The sequence below is a fragment of the Colius striatus genome, chromosome 9 (genome assembly GCF_028858725.1).
Source record: "Colius striatus isolate bColStr4 chromosome 9, bColStr4.1.hap1, whole genome shotgun sequence".
Classification (NCBI taxonomy): domain Eukaryota; kingdom Metazoa; phylum Chordata; class Aves; order Coliiformes; family Coliidae; genus Colius; species Colius striatus.
In genome coordinates, this window is record NC_084767.1 from 4955052 (window position 1) to 4970761 (window position 15710).

General features: G+C 63.5%; 1 long non-coding RNA gene across 1 annotated transcript; it reads left to right on the forward strand.

The window, feature by feature from the left end:
• The first annotated feature begins 4821 nt into the window (after window positions 1-4821).
• On the forward strand, window positions 4822-14307 carry LOC133626063 (uncharacterized). The gene is made up of 2 exons (XR_009819268.1): window positions 4822-4973; window positions 12303-14307. It is a non-coding gene; the product is annotated as an uncharacterized LOC133626063 (long non-coding RNA).
• Window positions 14308-15710: the final 1403 nt, after the last annotated feature.

The window sequence follows — 15710 nt, forward strand, 5'->3', positions numbered from 1 at the left end:
GGTAGTGGTACAGGGCTGTGCCATTCCATGCTCAGCAGGAGGAATGTGCTGGCCAGGAAGCATCCCTGGGAAGGAGCAATGTAGGTTGCAGGTAAGGGGATGGGAGGAATCAGACCACAGTTCCCACACTGACAGAAAACAGCTTTTTTGCCTATTTTCAGAAGCAGGAATGTTCCTGCAGGGCCCTCCAGTGGGTGGCATCACTGCTGGTGCCATTATACAAGGCATGGCCACATCTCCAGGCACCAGGCTGCTCCTGAGCACAGACCCTCCACCGGGTTTGTGAAGCACACCTGAGTGCACACCCACTCACCCAGCCACCCATGGGCCATGCAGCTGGGGCTGAGGGAGGCTCCCAGGCACCTCCCACCTCTGCATGAGCAACATTTTCCACTCCTTGAGCACAAGAGAGCTCAGCAGAGCCAGCCTGAGGAGGGCTGGGCCAGGGCATCCCCCCGTGCCCCCCCGGCAGGTAGTGCCTCACATCCATATTTGCACAACAGCCGCTCAGCCCCTGCGTGGCTCCAGCGACGCCGGGGCCAGAAAAACTGCTTTGAAACTTGCTGGGAAAAAAGAACATTGTTTGGTGGGAATTAAAACTCCCCGTTCCCAACAAAGGGAAAACCCAAAAGTGCTTCATTCCGCTGACTCCTGCACACGGAGCCACGGCCCAGGTCTGCTGCTGGCGGCGAGCAGGGGGGTGGGTGCCCTGCCCTGGGCAGCTCCTTTGGGACACACACAAGGAGCCGTTTCCCCTCCCCAGAGTCCCTGTCCAGCTGGGCCATGCCTGGGGCAGCCCTTGGGCAGGCAGCTGGGCCATGCCTGGGGCAGCCCGTACATCACGCACTAGGGAGCAGGGGCATGGGAGCACAGCCAGGCTGTGGCGTTGGGAAGCCTCTGGGCCAGGGGCCTTTGGGAGCAGGAGGCTGCCGGCAGCTCAGGGGCCTGGGAGAGCGGCCCCCGGCAGCGCCGGGACGGCGGGAGGCAGGGAGGGAGCGTGTCCGGTACATCCTGCCGCGGCACATCCATCAGCCGCCCAGCGTTTACAGCACGTCGCTGGTTACATGATCCAGACACACAGGTTCCTCCTGTCCCGCTTCTCTCCTGCTTTTTGTTTTCTTTTGCTTTCTGCTCCTGGAGACAGAGCACCTGATGGAAAAAGCCTGCTCTGCCGCTCCCGGTGCTGGAAACACCCGCTTCCTTCCGCCCCTGCCCGGCACGGCGCCCGCCGGGCCGCTGCCCCAGCAGCTCCCTGCTCCTGCTGCCCCACACCTGGCTGCTGTGGGAGAGACGTGAGGGAATGGGGTGAGGGCATGGGCAGTGCCCTGCTGCCCGCTGGTGCAGAGCACGGGCAGCCAATGTTGAGTTTCCAAATGATTTGGTTTTGCTTCCTCCTCACAGCCCAAGGCAGAGAACGTGGTGGTCAGACACCAACCCCTGGGCACCTGGGACGAGTGGCTGGATTTTATTGTGGATTGCAAAAGGGATCCCTTCCGCCTCCCTTCTCCTGGCCACGGGATGCAGTAGTAGTCTGGAGCCATCCCTGCTGCCCTCCCTGCAAGGCCACAGGGCTGGAGGGAGCTCCCAGGGCCATGCTTCCAGGGCAGCGATGCCCTCCAGGCTGCAAGGAGAAAGCCTCTTGTTTGTAGGGCTTTGGTGGCTCTTGCTTGTGGGCAAACATCCAAGTTCCCAGTTTCTCAGGGCAAGGTGGAAGGCAGAGGGAAAGCTCCGTGGTGGCAAAAACGTCTGCCCTGGCAGGTCACGCTCAAGTCAAAGCTCTTCTCACCACAGCACAGGGCAACTGCAGCGTCTGTGAGGGATCCCCGAGCTCCTGGGGAACCATCACCAGTGGAGAACTGGTGAAATCAGGGCACAAAGTCTCCTGCTCTGATCCCAGTGCCCTGCATTCCACATGCTGCTGTTTTAGCAGTCCATGGAGCAAAGGGATTTACAAAGCAGTACAGAGCAGTCCTAAAGGTCACCTTCAGAGCTGCTCCAGCCCAGCTCACCCATTAATCACACTGTCCTGCCTCTGTGACTGGGACAGCACATGCACAGGGACTCGGGAGGCAGGGCAGTGTCTGCTTCCAGCTGTACCTGCCCCCAGCAGCCCCCTCTGATGGCAGGCAGCAGAGAAAAAGGCTGTAAATTCGATGTGTTTGGATGTTAGTGAGGCTCGTGGCTGAGGAGTTTCTCTCATTGCTCCTGGGAAGCTGGGAGCAGCCTGAGGAGCCTGCCCAGGGGCTCCTTCTCCTCTGCTGCCCCAGGGTGAGGTCCTGCCCGGGATGGGAGCGGGGCTGTCCTGACCTCCCTGACCACTCGGGCCCTCACACCCAGCTGAAGGGCCACAGGTCAGCAGAGGGTGGGAAAAAAAGCCTCGACTTTTGTGGAGATACTGAAACTGAATGTGTCGCCAGGAGGGATTGCTGGGCAGCATCTTAGTGAGGAAGGAACAAAAACAAACCCGCGCCAAGGAATCCTGCTTTGCCCCAAATGTTTTTCTTATAGAGTTGTAATAAGACAAGAGTTGTAAAGATAGTAACCTCCTAAACATTACCTTATTAAGGCTTCTCAGAAACCACAGGGCACGACCCCTCTGGGTCATGGAACAAGAGAGCAGCATCCAGCGAACAAACAGAGGCTAACGTTACATTTTTCACTTCATTTAGGAAACCTGGCTTCTAATTATAGGGTTTGTTTAATGGCAGCAGTTAGTTGTGCTTCAACTCAAAGCCAGCCCACCAAGAACAGGGGCCGGGAGAGGCTCCTGGGGAGGCTGCTGGGCTGCCGGGGCACGGGGTGAGGGTGAGGAGTGGGCATGAGGGGGTTGGGATGAGCTGGGTACCCCCGGCCCCAGGGAAGTCCTCTGTGTTGCTGGGCAGGTACCTCGGTAGCGGCTTCAGCTCCAGCTGCCTGTCTGCCCGTGTTTGGCCAGGCTGCCCGTGGGTTCAGGCACTGTCCCTCCAGTCCCTGTGCTCCTGGCAGATGCTGAGCACCCCAGGGCTGTGCCGGTAGCTGCTAACCCACGTCTTGCCCTCCCCACTGCCAGCCCTGCAGCTTCCATGGCAGAGCCTGAGCACCCATCTCCCTGCCAGCTGCAGGCACTAGGCTTTGCTGCCTGCCCCAACACTCTGGAGATGCTTGCAGTCATCCAGAGCTGTGCCAGGCTGGTGGCCACCTGGTTTGAATAGGGCTAGTGGGGAAAGAGTGCTGGTGGCCAGCCATGACCTCAGCACGGGAGGGATGTCCCGGGGGGAACACAGAGGGTGCTTGGCTTCTGCCTTTAGTGTGTAGGTCTGGAGGGAGCAGGAAGGATGCCAAGCACTCCACACTGTCTCTGTTAAAGCCTAGCAGGGCAGAGGGGCCCTGGTCCTGTCTTTGGGGCTGTCCCCAGCTCCCAGTCTTGGGGATCTGGCAGTGGTAGGACCATCCTTTCCCCACTCCCACCCCTCTGGCATGTGTTGCTGGTGGAAATCCTACCGTGTCAGTCTCTCACTCCATGTTTGCCCCCATAGAGGCTGGAGCAGCCCATGCATGTCTCCAAGCGTGCTTAGCAGCCACTGTGCCCACGCGTGGCTTAGGATCAAGCTCCTTCCCACGGCCCAGGGGACCTCTCGGGGCATGAGACCCCAGTGAGCAGCCATTTGCTTCCTCCAGGGAGTGGCATCACCTTGGGAAACCCAGAGGAGAAGCTGTTGATGCCTCCTCCTTTCTGCCTGGCCCTGCCTTAGTTCTCGCCTGTTGCCGAGGGTCCTGCAGAGGCTGCTCTCTCCTCCTCCAGAGCCACTGCCCTCGCTGCCTGCGGGAACCCAGCACCGCCGAGGCTCCAGAGTAGGGTCCTGCTGTCGGCAGCACAGCCACCCACCTCCTTCCCATGCTAGGGGGCTGATGGCTGCTGCTTGGGGCACTTGGAAGGCACTTTGGGGTGGGGGGTTTCCCTCCTGAGCTGCCAACTAGTTGCTCATTAGCGGGGCCCTGGTGCCAGCTGGAGTGGTGTTGCAGCTCCCCATGCTGCTAGAACCTGGGGCAAGGTGCCATGGGCAGGCAGCCCTCCCGCCACTGCCCCAGTGGGGTCGCAGCCCCTCGGGGATCTCACCCTGCACACACAGGAGGCCCCATGGCTGCCAAAACGCCTTTTTTTTTTCCCCTTCATCTTTTTTTTTTCCCAGGCCAGATGGAGCTTTTCAAAGTAATGGGAACCATGAGCCGCCTCCAGCCGGGCCAGGGAGCATCTCCACTTCCTTCCCGCGGCCGGCGGGACGGCCGCCAGCACCCCCGGCCCCGCGGGCAGCGGGTCGCCCAGACCCCCACCCCCAGGACGTGTGTTCCCCCCCTGCTCCCCATGCAGGGGCCTGGGGCTGGGAGGAAGTCAGCTCTTGCAAACAACTTTCTCCGGGCGGGATGGCCTGGGTTCCAGTTCCCAGGCAGCGTCGCTGGCAGCCGGCAGAGCCCTGGCCGCTCTCCTCCCCACCCCCCCTTTGCCTCTCCTCCCCGCTCCCCCCAGCCCTCCTTCCCTCGCTCCCCCTCTCAGGCTTAATGACTTCCACATGGGCCTCTGGCATCCCGAGCCAAGCCTCCCAGCATTGTCTGAAATCTCCAAATTTAGAAGAAATATGAAAATTGTCAAGCAGCCCTTCCTTAGGGGGTAAAAGCAACACTCGGCTGCGCGCGGCGGGTCGCGGCGGTGGGCCCACGTGACGGCCCCCCAGCCAATGGATCCCCGAGGCGCCCCTGACAGCAGTGCCATCGGTGGCCTGGCCTCCTCCTGCAGCTCATATAAGGTAAAAAGAAAAAGGTTTTCCAGCTTCTGAGCAGCCTGGAAGGAGTTTTTCGCCGAGGGCTCCCGTGCCAGATGCTTAAAGCACGCCGTCCGGCAGCTCCAGGGTGCCAGTGGCAGGTTATAGGGTGCTGGGAGGAGGTGGCTGGCGTGTGCCCGCAGCTCCACGGTGCCCGCTACAGGTGTGGGGCGGCAGGTAGGTGCCTGTGGGTGCATGGGCGGGTTTGCTGGGTGTGTGGGGTGGCGGGGATGGGGCGAAGTCGGTGCTGAGATCCCCCAGCAGCGTGGGTGCTCCTGCTCTGTGCCAGTGCCTGCCCCAGCACAGCCCCTCCAGCAGCCCCCTCTGCCAGCCGTGGGATGCTCAGCCCAGTTGGCTGCGGGGAGGTGGGCAGGGGCGCACGGACACTGTGCCTGGGGAAGGAGGGAGGCGAGCAGAGAGCAGCCACAGGCTGCTGGTGGGGAATCCTGCTGGCCATGGGGCTGGCCAGGAGTGGCCAGAGCTGCCTCAGGGCCAGGCAGTGCTGAGCAAAGAGACTTTCCCTCCACTTGCATCCTGGCCCAGGGAAAGGAGCTTGGTGGGGCTCACCCAGTTTTGCAGAGGTGGAGCAGGGCCATGCTGGGGCTTGGGGCAGGATTGCTTCCTGTTCGGTGTACGTCTGGGGCGTCAAACACGAGGAGCCGGGGACGAGGGCAGGCAGAGTCCCCTCACAGAGGGCCACGGCCACTCGCTCTGCTCCTGCAGCCACCGTGCCACTGCTGCTTTGGGGGGAACGGGCTGGGGAGGGGGTGAGGCTGGGGCTCAGTAGCGAGGGTTTGCAGGGCACAGAAGCCCCTCTACCCAGCGCTCCTGCACTGAGCTGTCGCTGTGGGACCCCGCTGCCAGCCCAGGCTGTGCCATTGCCCTGCTGCCCATGGCCCCAGCCAGCCCCAGGGCTGAATGGCTGCCCCATCCTCATCCCCTGGGGCTGCAGCAGCGGCTGTGGAGCACAGTCAGCCTGGGTCTGGCCGGCCGTGGGGCTGGTGCAGAGGGGACGAGGAGATGGCAGGCACCAGCCCCACACGGTGTGAGGGCACAGGGCGATGGCAGGCACCGGCCCCACACGGTGTGAGGGCACAGGGCAATGGCAGGCACCGGCCCCACACGGTGTGAGGGCACAGGGCAATGGCAGGCACCGGCCCCACACGGTGTGAGGGCACAGGGCAATGGCAGGCACCGGCCCCACACGGTGTGAGGGCACAGGGCAATGGCAGGCACCGGCCCCACACAGTGTGAGGGCACAGGGCAATGGCAGGCACCGGCCCCACACGGTGTGAGGGCACAGGGCGATGGCAGGCACCGGCCCCACACGGTGTGAGGGCACAGGGCAATGGCAGGCACCGGCCCCACACAGTGTGAGGGCACAGGGCGATGGCAGGCACCAGCCCCACACGGTGTGAGGGCACAGGGCGATGGCAGGCACCGGCCCCACACAGTGTGAGGGCACAGGGCAATGGCAGGCACCGGCCCCACACGGTTGAGGGCACAGACAGGGCTCGTTCCTGGACAGCCTGGCTGGGCTGTGCCTCCTCCCTGCCCGTCCCTCGCAGGACACGCTGCTGCCTTTGCCTGGGCTGTGGATGGCTGCTCCCAGGGTGACAGCAGCGGCTGTCACCTCTCAGTGTGTCACCCGGGGACAAGCTGCCATGTCCCCAGACTCCTTCCTCTGCGGGGCAGCTCCCAGTGCCGCAGGGACCCCCCAGCTGCTGCCCGCACCCAGCCAGGACACGAGGCCATCCCTGGGGATGCAAGCTCCTGTGTGGGCAGCGTGTCCCTCTGCAAGGGGCTGGTGATAGGTGACAGGACACCGTAACCTCTGGGTCCCGGCCTGTCCCCAGCTCGCTGTGCCTCCAGGGCTCGCCGCTGCGGCTGGCTGCTCCCAGGGAAGCGGTGGCACCTCGGCACTGGCGTTGTGAATGGGGACAAGGAGCCACTGGTGCCACATGGCCCGTGTCCCTGTGCCAGCAGGATGTGTCCCGGGCACAGGGCTGCCCTGCCCCAGCTCACTGGGCACGGCAGAGGCTGCTGTGCTGCAGGGCAGTGCCGTTGCCTCCCCGCAGCAGACGCCTCCACCAAAGGCTTCCCTTTGGTTATCAGCAGGAATTCGGGGACGGCTGTGTCTAGACAGGCTGCAGCTCTGGGTGGCTGCTGGACACAGTGGCATTTCCCTCCCTGCTTGTCAGGAGGCAGTCTGGAGATGATTAAAGGCGCATTTTTTTCCCCTTCCCTTGGTCTCCTTTTCTATCTGAGAATCAGCCTTGTTTCTCATTAGGTTTTTCCAAGGCTTTTCCAGACAGGGGGTGGGGTGAAGGCCCCCACAGGTCCCATGGCTGCAGCCCAGCGGGTGCTGGGACAACACTCAGAGGCTAGAGGTAGAGGCTAGAGTCAGCCTCTGTGCATAGCCAGGGACGTGGGGACCTGTAGGGAACTGGGCTTTTGTGTCCCATAGCCCAGAGACACCAGCCTGAGCAGGGAAAGGGGCCAGTGAATGCCCTGGGCTGCCCTAGGGACAGACAGGGACCGTTCCCGGCACTGGCAGCCAAATCCCAGCTGAATGTGCAGCAACGGGCTGAGCACAGAGCTGGTATGGCCATGCCAGGCCATGCCAGGCTGTGCTGGGACAGGGAGCAGCAGCGGCACCGGGGCAGGGCTGGCCTCTGCAGAGCCCAGGGCAGTGCCAGCCGGTGCCTGACTGCCTGGGCAACCTGGGGATGGTCACACTGACCGTGGGCATGGGGAAGAGGCTGCTGGATGGCCAGCAAGCCCCTGGGGCCAGCCCTGTGCCCACACTGGGAGTGCTCTGTGTGCAAGGCAGGTGAGCAGAGACAGGAGGGCTGAGCGAGAGGCAGCCAGTCAGCCTGGGGTCTGTTCCACGTGAGACACGGCAGCAGGAGCGCCGAGCATCGGCATCCTCCCTGTCCCACTGTCACTGGAGCAGGGAAGCAAGGTGCTGTGTGGGATCAGCCAGCGTGCCCAGAGGCTGCCATCCCACTTGGGCAGCAGGCACTGCCATGGGCCTGGCACGCTGTCCCTGAGAACCCCACAGCTGAGGCTCTGTTGGGATACAGATGCAACAGCTCTGTTGAGCCCCTTCCCCAGTGACTGCAGGGAGGTGGGATGTGCTGGCAATGCTGGAGGCTTCCCAGTGCAGGCAGCCAGGTCTGCCCTGAGAGCACTGGGAGGGAGCACAGGTCCCCTGCTCTGCAGGGACATCTCTGGCACGGTGGGCACAGCACAGGGCTGGGACGGGAAGGACAGCGCGGGCTCTCCCTGGGCTGAGCACTGCTGGGAGCTGGATGAGCAGCTCCCCTGGGACAAAGGACAGCAGCAGAGGGCTGTGGGACCCGTCACACTGTGTGTGGGGCAGATACTCTGTGGTGGCCATGGGACTGACTCACTGGTGCACAGGGCAACATCTCTCTTTCAGCCTGGCCTTCATACCTGGGATCCCTCATGGCACACTTGCCCTTCCTTTTGTCCCACTCCCTTTTCAACCTTATTTTGTAAATGTCATTGTTCTTATTCTCTACCTCCAGCCCCCATGAGCCTCTCAGCACCTGAGCAGAGGAGCTGCATGCTCAGCCCATCCCTTCCCATAGCTCTGCAGGGAAACAGCACCTGCCTGCCAATCCTGATGGAACCTTTGTGCTTGATCTTTTTCCACATCCCCTCCCCTGCTTGCCCATTTAGGGCACTTTCTTGTAGTCTCTTTTCCTCCTGGGCTGGGCGGGCAGCAGGCAGGGCTGGGAAAGCTGGGCCCTGCAGGGGAAGTGCTTTACTAACTGCGCTCCTCTCATGACCAGGGATGCTGCACACACCTCCCCCACCCCCTTGCTGGAGCAGAGAGAAGATGTTAAAGCCCAGATGAGCAGCCATGAGCCTGGCAGCTTAATGAGCCCCAGCCACACCACGGCTGAGACTCTGTGAGAGAACAGGGAGCCTGGCTGCTCCCTGCCCACTCCAACTCCATCCTGTCTGCAGGCCTCGTGTGAGCTGCTGCCTGCCCAGCCTCTGGGCAGCTCTGCCTGGCAGCCACACCGTGCAGGAGCAGAGCCCGGGGAGTGGGGAGGAGGCTGGAGCAGCCGCCCCACACCGCCTGGGAACAGTGTCTGCGGGGAGCTCTGGTTCCCACCAGCCCTTCCCAGCGAGGGCTGGAGGCCGGTGACGTGCCGGCCTGTCCCCGCTGGGACTTCACCCCTGCACCGCTTCCTCCAGAGCGGGAACGGGACGTGTAAACAGAGTGGGAGGGCTGGGGCCGGCCCCGCTCCCACGGCCCGGCTGCCCCAGCCCCCAGCCCCCAGCCCACAGCCCTCGCCGGTGGGCTCCCCGGCACACAAACACCTCCCAGCCGGAGGGCACGGCGACCGGGCTGCTGTGTGCCTCGGCCCTGCTCAAGCCGTGCTGCTTCCAGCCACGAAGCCTCTTCCTGCTGCTTCTGCCCATCTGGGGACTCTCTCTCACCCCTGGCCAGGCTCTGGTGTTGCTGGGGGGTTGCAGCCCCTCGCTGCAGCATCTGACACCAGCGGGTTGTGCACAGCAGCACAGGACTGGGCACAGGTGGGCTCAGCGGGTCATTGCCCTGCCCCAGCGTGACAAACAGGGAGATGCCAGCTCGTGTGTGCAGCCTGGAGGTAGCAGAGGCCCCCTCTGCCCCTGGGCTCCCTCCCACCACCCTCACAGTGCCAGCACCTTGCTCCTCAGGCAGGGGCTGGAGGAGCCCAGCTCTGCACAGACACCAAATGAGGCGATTTCTCCCTCACTCTGGAAGCAGGAGAGGTGCCGCCTGGCCCAGGAGGAAGGCGCACAAGCCAGATGCGCTCTCCCCTCTGCACCCATCCCCTGCTCTCAGCCCCCCAAACTTGCTCCTTTGTTCTTGGTATTGTAATTTATCCCAGCAAAACCCAGCGAGAAAGAGCAGCATCCCCCTGGGCCCCCTTGGCTCGCCCCCAGCATGGGAGATGGGGGCCGCTCGGTCTCCAAATCTGCCTTTTTGACCATAAAAGGGCAGGCACGCCGCAGCCCCGGCGGGAGGATGGGAAAGGGAAGGCAGAGCTATTTATAGCTGAGCATCAGGACCTCAGCCTGAACTCAGGGTTAATCAGCCTGCGACCAGATTAGGATCTCTCTTGGCCCCTCCATTTTCTCATAAACCTTTGATTTAATACCAGTGCTGGCGAGGGAGGGAGGAGGAAGGGAGAGAGGAGGTACCTCTCCTCTGCAGAGGCCACTATGATCCATGGGGGATGGATGGAAATGCTGGGAGACAGGATGGAGATGCTGTGGGTGGGAAGGAGATGCTGCGGGATTGGATGGAAATGCTGGAGGATTGGATGGAGATGATGGGGATGAGATGGAGATGCTGGAGGATTGGATGGAGATGCTGGGGATGGGATGGAGATGCTGGAGGATTGGATGGAGATGATGGGGATGAGATGGAGATGCTGGAGGATTGGATGGAGATGCTGGGGATGGGATGGAGATGCTGGAGGATTGGATGGAGATGATGGGGATGAGATGGAGATGCTGGAGGATTGGATGGAGATGCTGGGGATGGGATGGAGATGCTGAGGGATTGGATGGAGATGCTGGGGATGGGATGGAGATGCTGAGGGATTGGATGGAGATGCTGGGGATGGGATGGAGATCCTGGGGATAAGATGGAGATGCTGGGGATGAGATGGAGATGCTGGGGATGGGATGGAGATGCTGGGAGAGCTGGAATGCCCTCCTGGGAAGGCGTGTTGTAGCTGTCCTGACACCAGCTTGTGCTGCAAGGTGACAGAAAGCAGCATCCCCATGTGATTGCTGCCCATAAGGGGCACCCATCAGGCGGGGTCAGTCCCTGAGATGTCCGTAGAGCTGAGTTCTTCCAGCAACAGCATGTTCCCCTGCATTGTTCCAGCACTTCCCACCTGGGAAGGAGGCATGCCTTGAGCTCTTTGGGCAGGATTTACTTTGCCAGGTGTCACCCAGAAATGAGTGTCCTGGCCAGCAGGCGGTGGCATCAGTGCTGCTTGGATGGCTGGTGACCAGAGCTGGATCAGAGCTCACCTGGAGCAGGGATGGAGCCCTGATGGCTGGGGGAGATGGAGATTTTGGGGTCCAGGAGTAGGTGAAAGGGTGCCTGCATGGAGCTCAGCATCACCCAGTGCCTCGCACCCTCCCTCAGCGAGCAGGGCAGCCCGGAACCGCTCACAGCAGAGCGTTCCTGGCTGGAGGGCCCTGAAGCCCAGGCCTGGCCTCACCAACAGCCTCACGGGGCTGGAGAACTTCAAGGAGGAAACAAATCCCAACTGCTATTAAAAAAGGACATTTCCTGCAGCGGCCGCCTGCCTGGAGAGGGGAAAGGGCACGGTGTTGTAAGCGTGGGGAGGGCCGAGCTCTGACTCAGCCCAGCGCCGCGGGGGAGGCAGCTCCAGCCCCGAGCGCTCGCCCGCTGCCGTCCTCACACCCAGCGCCCGGCGCGGGGCCGGCCAGCGCGGACACGGCTCGGCGAGGTGAGCGGCGGGTAGGAGCCAGGCCAGTGCCAGGCAGCGCTGGTGTGGCCAGGGAAGGAGCAGGGGCACTGTCTGGGTGCTCTCCAGAGAGCTCAGGCTGGGGGCTGGTGGCCCCTGGGCATGGCGGGACCGGTTCGGTCCCCTTGATTTGGTTTCATCTTCTGGCACGTTGGCACTCGCGCGAGCAAGGGGAAGGGCAAGCTGGGGCTGTCGCTCTCCTCCTGGCTGGCACTGCTCAGGGGACACTGGTGTCCCCAGCATGGAGCAGCAGGGGTGCTGGGGGCAGAGAGTGGGGGGCTGCAGGGCACGCTGGCAGCAGCCTCCTTTCCTCGGGAAACCGGGACAAAACCGAGTGGAGACAAGGGGGGAAGGGGCAGCCTCAGCTGGCTTTCTTGCCCCATCTTGGGGCCACGGGATGGGGACATGGGAGGGAGGACGGGGACATGGGTGGGAGGATGGGGACATGGGTGGGAGGATGGGGACATGGGTGGGAGGATGGGGTGCTTCCCTCTCCCCCAAACCCTCCCCTCGGGCAGATGTTTTGCCTCCGCCCCGCGGGATGCACAGCCCAGCACATTCCTTCGGCCTTTCTCTGCGTTCCTTTCCCCACCAGCAGCTCCCCAGGGATGGCAGCTCCCAGACCCATGACCTGGGGGCAGAGAAGGCGCCATCCCATCTTTTCCCACCAAGGCTGAGACGGTGGCAGGGAGAGGACAGGAGCCATCCCCAAGGCTCCCCGCAGCCATCATTGGGAAAGGGGAGCGAGCCTCACACTCTTGGGGCACACATGGCCCTGAGCAATCAAAAGGACTTCCTTTGAGTGGCTGTTGATGGGTTTCTTGTGTTCACAGAGCTGTTGGCACTGCTGGCCCATGGGGTGCCAGGCCCCAGAGCAGCTGCCTGGGAAGGGACCCGGGAAGGGACCCCAGAAGCTAAAGCTCCACAGCAGCTCTGCATTGCCATGCTGACTGCCATCCTCTGTGTCTTACAGGCTCAGCCATGGGAGGCCCTGGGGACATGGAAGCTGCTGAAAGCACCTGATGACTGTTTGGCCCCCAAAACGTGTCCAGCGGCGAGGCAGAGGCAGAGCAGCAGCGCGTGCCCTTTCCCTGGGCACAGGCAGCCACACATGCGGAGGGGCTGCCCCCGGGCACGCTGCAGGGCCGCTCATCGCTCCCTCCCGAAGCTCAGCAGCCCCTTCCTGGGGTGTGCAGGGGGCCAGGCAGAAGCTGTGCCATGGCACAGGGCAGCAGGAGGGTCCCTGCAGCACCTGCTCTGGCTCTGGGTCCCCGGGGCTGTTTCCACGCGTGGCCAGAGCTCGGGGCTGGCCTGGCGGTGGCTGGGAGATAACCCTGTGCTGGCTGAGGCCGCTTCCAAACCTCACTCCTGACTGACGGGTGCTGTGAGCTCGGGGTACCACGGGGCTCTTTCCCCCCCTCTTTCCTCCTCCCAGCAGTTGGGGAGCCCAGGGGGGCTCTGCCCTGGCTCGCAGTGGGTGCAGGCAGCCAGGGGCTTGGGCCAGGGCTGCAGCATCTGCTTCTTGTCAGGCTGCCGGCAGCACCACAGCTGCCGGGGCTCTGATAGATGGTGTGTTTATCACATTGCAGCTTTGCTCAGGATGTTAGTGTTTGCCTGCAAAAGACATTTTTGGGCTTGGCCGCTCCTTCCATCCTCCCTCTCCTCCTGCTTCCCCCACCCCGGATCCTCGCCCCTGGCTCTGGATGGGCTCCCTCCCACAGCCCCTGGTGCTTGCCCGCGGGAAGGGCTGGCTCAGCATGGGAAGCCGAGGTGCTGGCCAGCTGCATGGGGATGGAGACTGGGACAGGGACAAGGGTGGGAAGGGACAGCAAGAGCCGTCACGGGCTCCTCATACCCCAGGATGGGGAAAGGGCAGAGGGTTGGGGGATGTGCTGCGTGGTACCCACAGCCCCACACCATCCTGAAGTGTACCGGCCCTGCTGAGTGGCAGCCCTGGGCTGACTCCCGTCACCCTCCCCCCCTCACCCAGCCCCACACCAGTTCTTGGGGAGTGGGGTACACCGATTTGGAGGCAGAATCCCCCACCCCCATCTGTCCCTGTCCCTGTCTGTCCCTGCAGAGCTGTGACTAGGCTGAGCTACCAAGCCCAGCTCTGTCCTGCTATCGTGTTGGGGCTGGGCACAGGGGATGCAGGCACATGGCTCTCGAGGAGGATGGGGCTACCTGTGCCACAGCCAGAAAGGTGGGCAGACACACAGCCTCGCCATGGCACGACCCACGGACGCACAGCAGCCGCAGCGAGGCTGACCACGGGCTCCTCCATGTCTCCCAGCCCAAGGTGCAGTGCTGCATCTCTGGTCAATTGGGAGTCTGAGATGAAGCACTGTAGCTCGGGAAGGGAGGAACTGTGCACCTGGGGACTGCCGGGCACCCACCCGCCAGGACAAGAGGCGGAAGGAGAGCTGACCCCTGGCCCCAGGAAAGGGCCCACCACAAAGAGCAAGGGGGGAGAAGTGAGTGGGGAGGTTTCTCCTTGCAGCACCCCCGTGTCTGCTGGGCACAGGGCAGGGGGCCCGTTGTGTGGTGAGGGGCAGCAGGGACACGGCAGGGACATCCCCCATCAGCCACACGTGGGGCCCGGCTGGTGAGGCCGCGTGGGGCTGGCGCAGAGCCCTGCTCGCCGTGCCCTCAGGGTCCAGTTTTCCCAGGAATCCCTTAGGCACTACGTTGGGGATTCCTGGAAATACTGTTCTTGGGGCCACGGCTGGGCGGCTGGAGGGGGCAGCGAGCCGCTGCCTGCACAGGAGCCTGTGACTGAGGTACGGGGCTGTGGGAACGGGGGGCTGTGAGTGTGGGAGAGCCCACATCTCCCCCAAACATGGAGAGGTGGGCAACCCAGCCCGGGCAGCCGCAGCTCCCCCACGCCAAGGGGTGACCCCGTGGGTCACGCTGATGCTTCGCACCCTGCCCTGCCCTGCACGGCCAGCCGGGGGGCAATAAAGGTCTCGACTCCCAAACGACTCTGTCCTGGCCGGTCCTTGGGGCTGGGAGCAGGGTGGGAGCCCGCGGCTCGGGGCCAGCACAGTTTGGGGCAGACAGAGTGGAACTGCCCCGCTCCTGCGGCACGAACCAACGAACGAACGAACGAACGCAGCCGCCGACGGGCCCGACGGGGCGGGCGGGGGGCGGCGGCGGCAGAAGCAAGGGGCGGGACAAGGGGCGGTGGGACAAGGGGCGGGCAGGCTGTCCCGACGGGAGAAGGGGCGGTGGGAGAAGAGAAGGGGCGGCCAGGCTGTCCCGAAGGGAGAAGGGGCGGTGGGAGAAGAGAAGGGGCGGGCAGGCTGTCCCGACGGGAGAAGGGGCGGTGGGAGAAGAGAAGGGGCGGCCAGGCTGTCCCGACGGGAGAAGGGGCGGTGGGAGAAGAGAAGGGGCGGGCAGGCTGTCCCGATGGGAGAAGGGGCGGTGGGACAAGAGAAGGGGCGGGCAGGCTGTCTCGGAGGGGCGGTGGGAGAAGAGAAGGGGCGGGCAGGCTGTGGCGGCGCGGCGAGCAGGGCTGACGGCAGGTGGCGGTGGTGGCCAGGCCGGGGAAGGCGGCCCGGGCTGCCCATGCTGCCCCCCGTGCCCACCCGTGCCCGCCCCCCCGGCACTCTCGCCCCACGCAGCAGCAGAACACGTCCCCAGCCCCCCCGAGCCAGTGCCCCCCACCCCGTGCCCCTCCTGCCCCCCGGCCTCGGCTGCCGCAGACTTGGCTGCCGTTCGGATTGCCGAGGCCCACAGCGGGGTTTGGGGTGGGCAGGCGGCTGGGACAGGGCTGGGAGGGCGAGGAGATGCCACCTCAAAGCCCATCCGTGCGAGGGCAGGGCTGGGGAAAGCCCTTCCCGTCCCGCACGAGGAGGGAGAGTGGAAAGCACAAAACCTGCGTGGGAACACGAAGCCAAGCCCCAGACCCAGCCTCCCTCCTGCGGCAGCGCTGCCGCCTTGCCCGGGCTCCGGCTGCTCCCTTTCCAAGCAGCGTCCTGCTGCGGGTTGCTGCGGGGTTACAGGACGTGCCGGTGCAGGGTGGAAAGCCGTGTCTCTCACACACACACCTGATACAGCACTCCAGGAAACACCAGCTCAGCTTTCATTGTTCCCTTCTCTCTTTTCAGCCAGAAAATGTATCAAGGCTGACCCTGTCCTTGAGACAGATTTAGGTTTGGACAATATTGGCAACTTCTGGCCAAGAAAAAGTTCTTTAATGAAAGAACCCTTGACCTGCTCCCCCCAGCCTGCCACTGCCAGCAAGCACCAGTCTCTTCACCAAAGCAGGGCCAGGTTCAGCTTCCCACAGGGAAGCCAGCTTCCACCTGGGCAGCAGCACTGGCGCCAGCAGCTGCAGTGGCAGAGCAGAGACCCCACGCTTGGCTCCCCTGGGACCCAT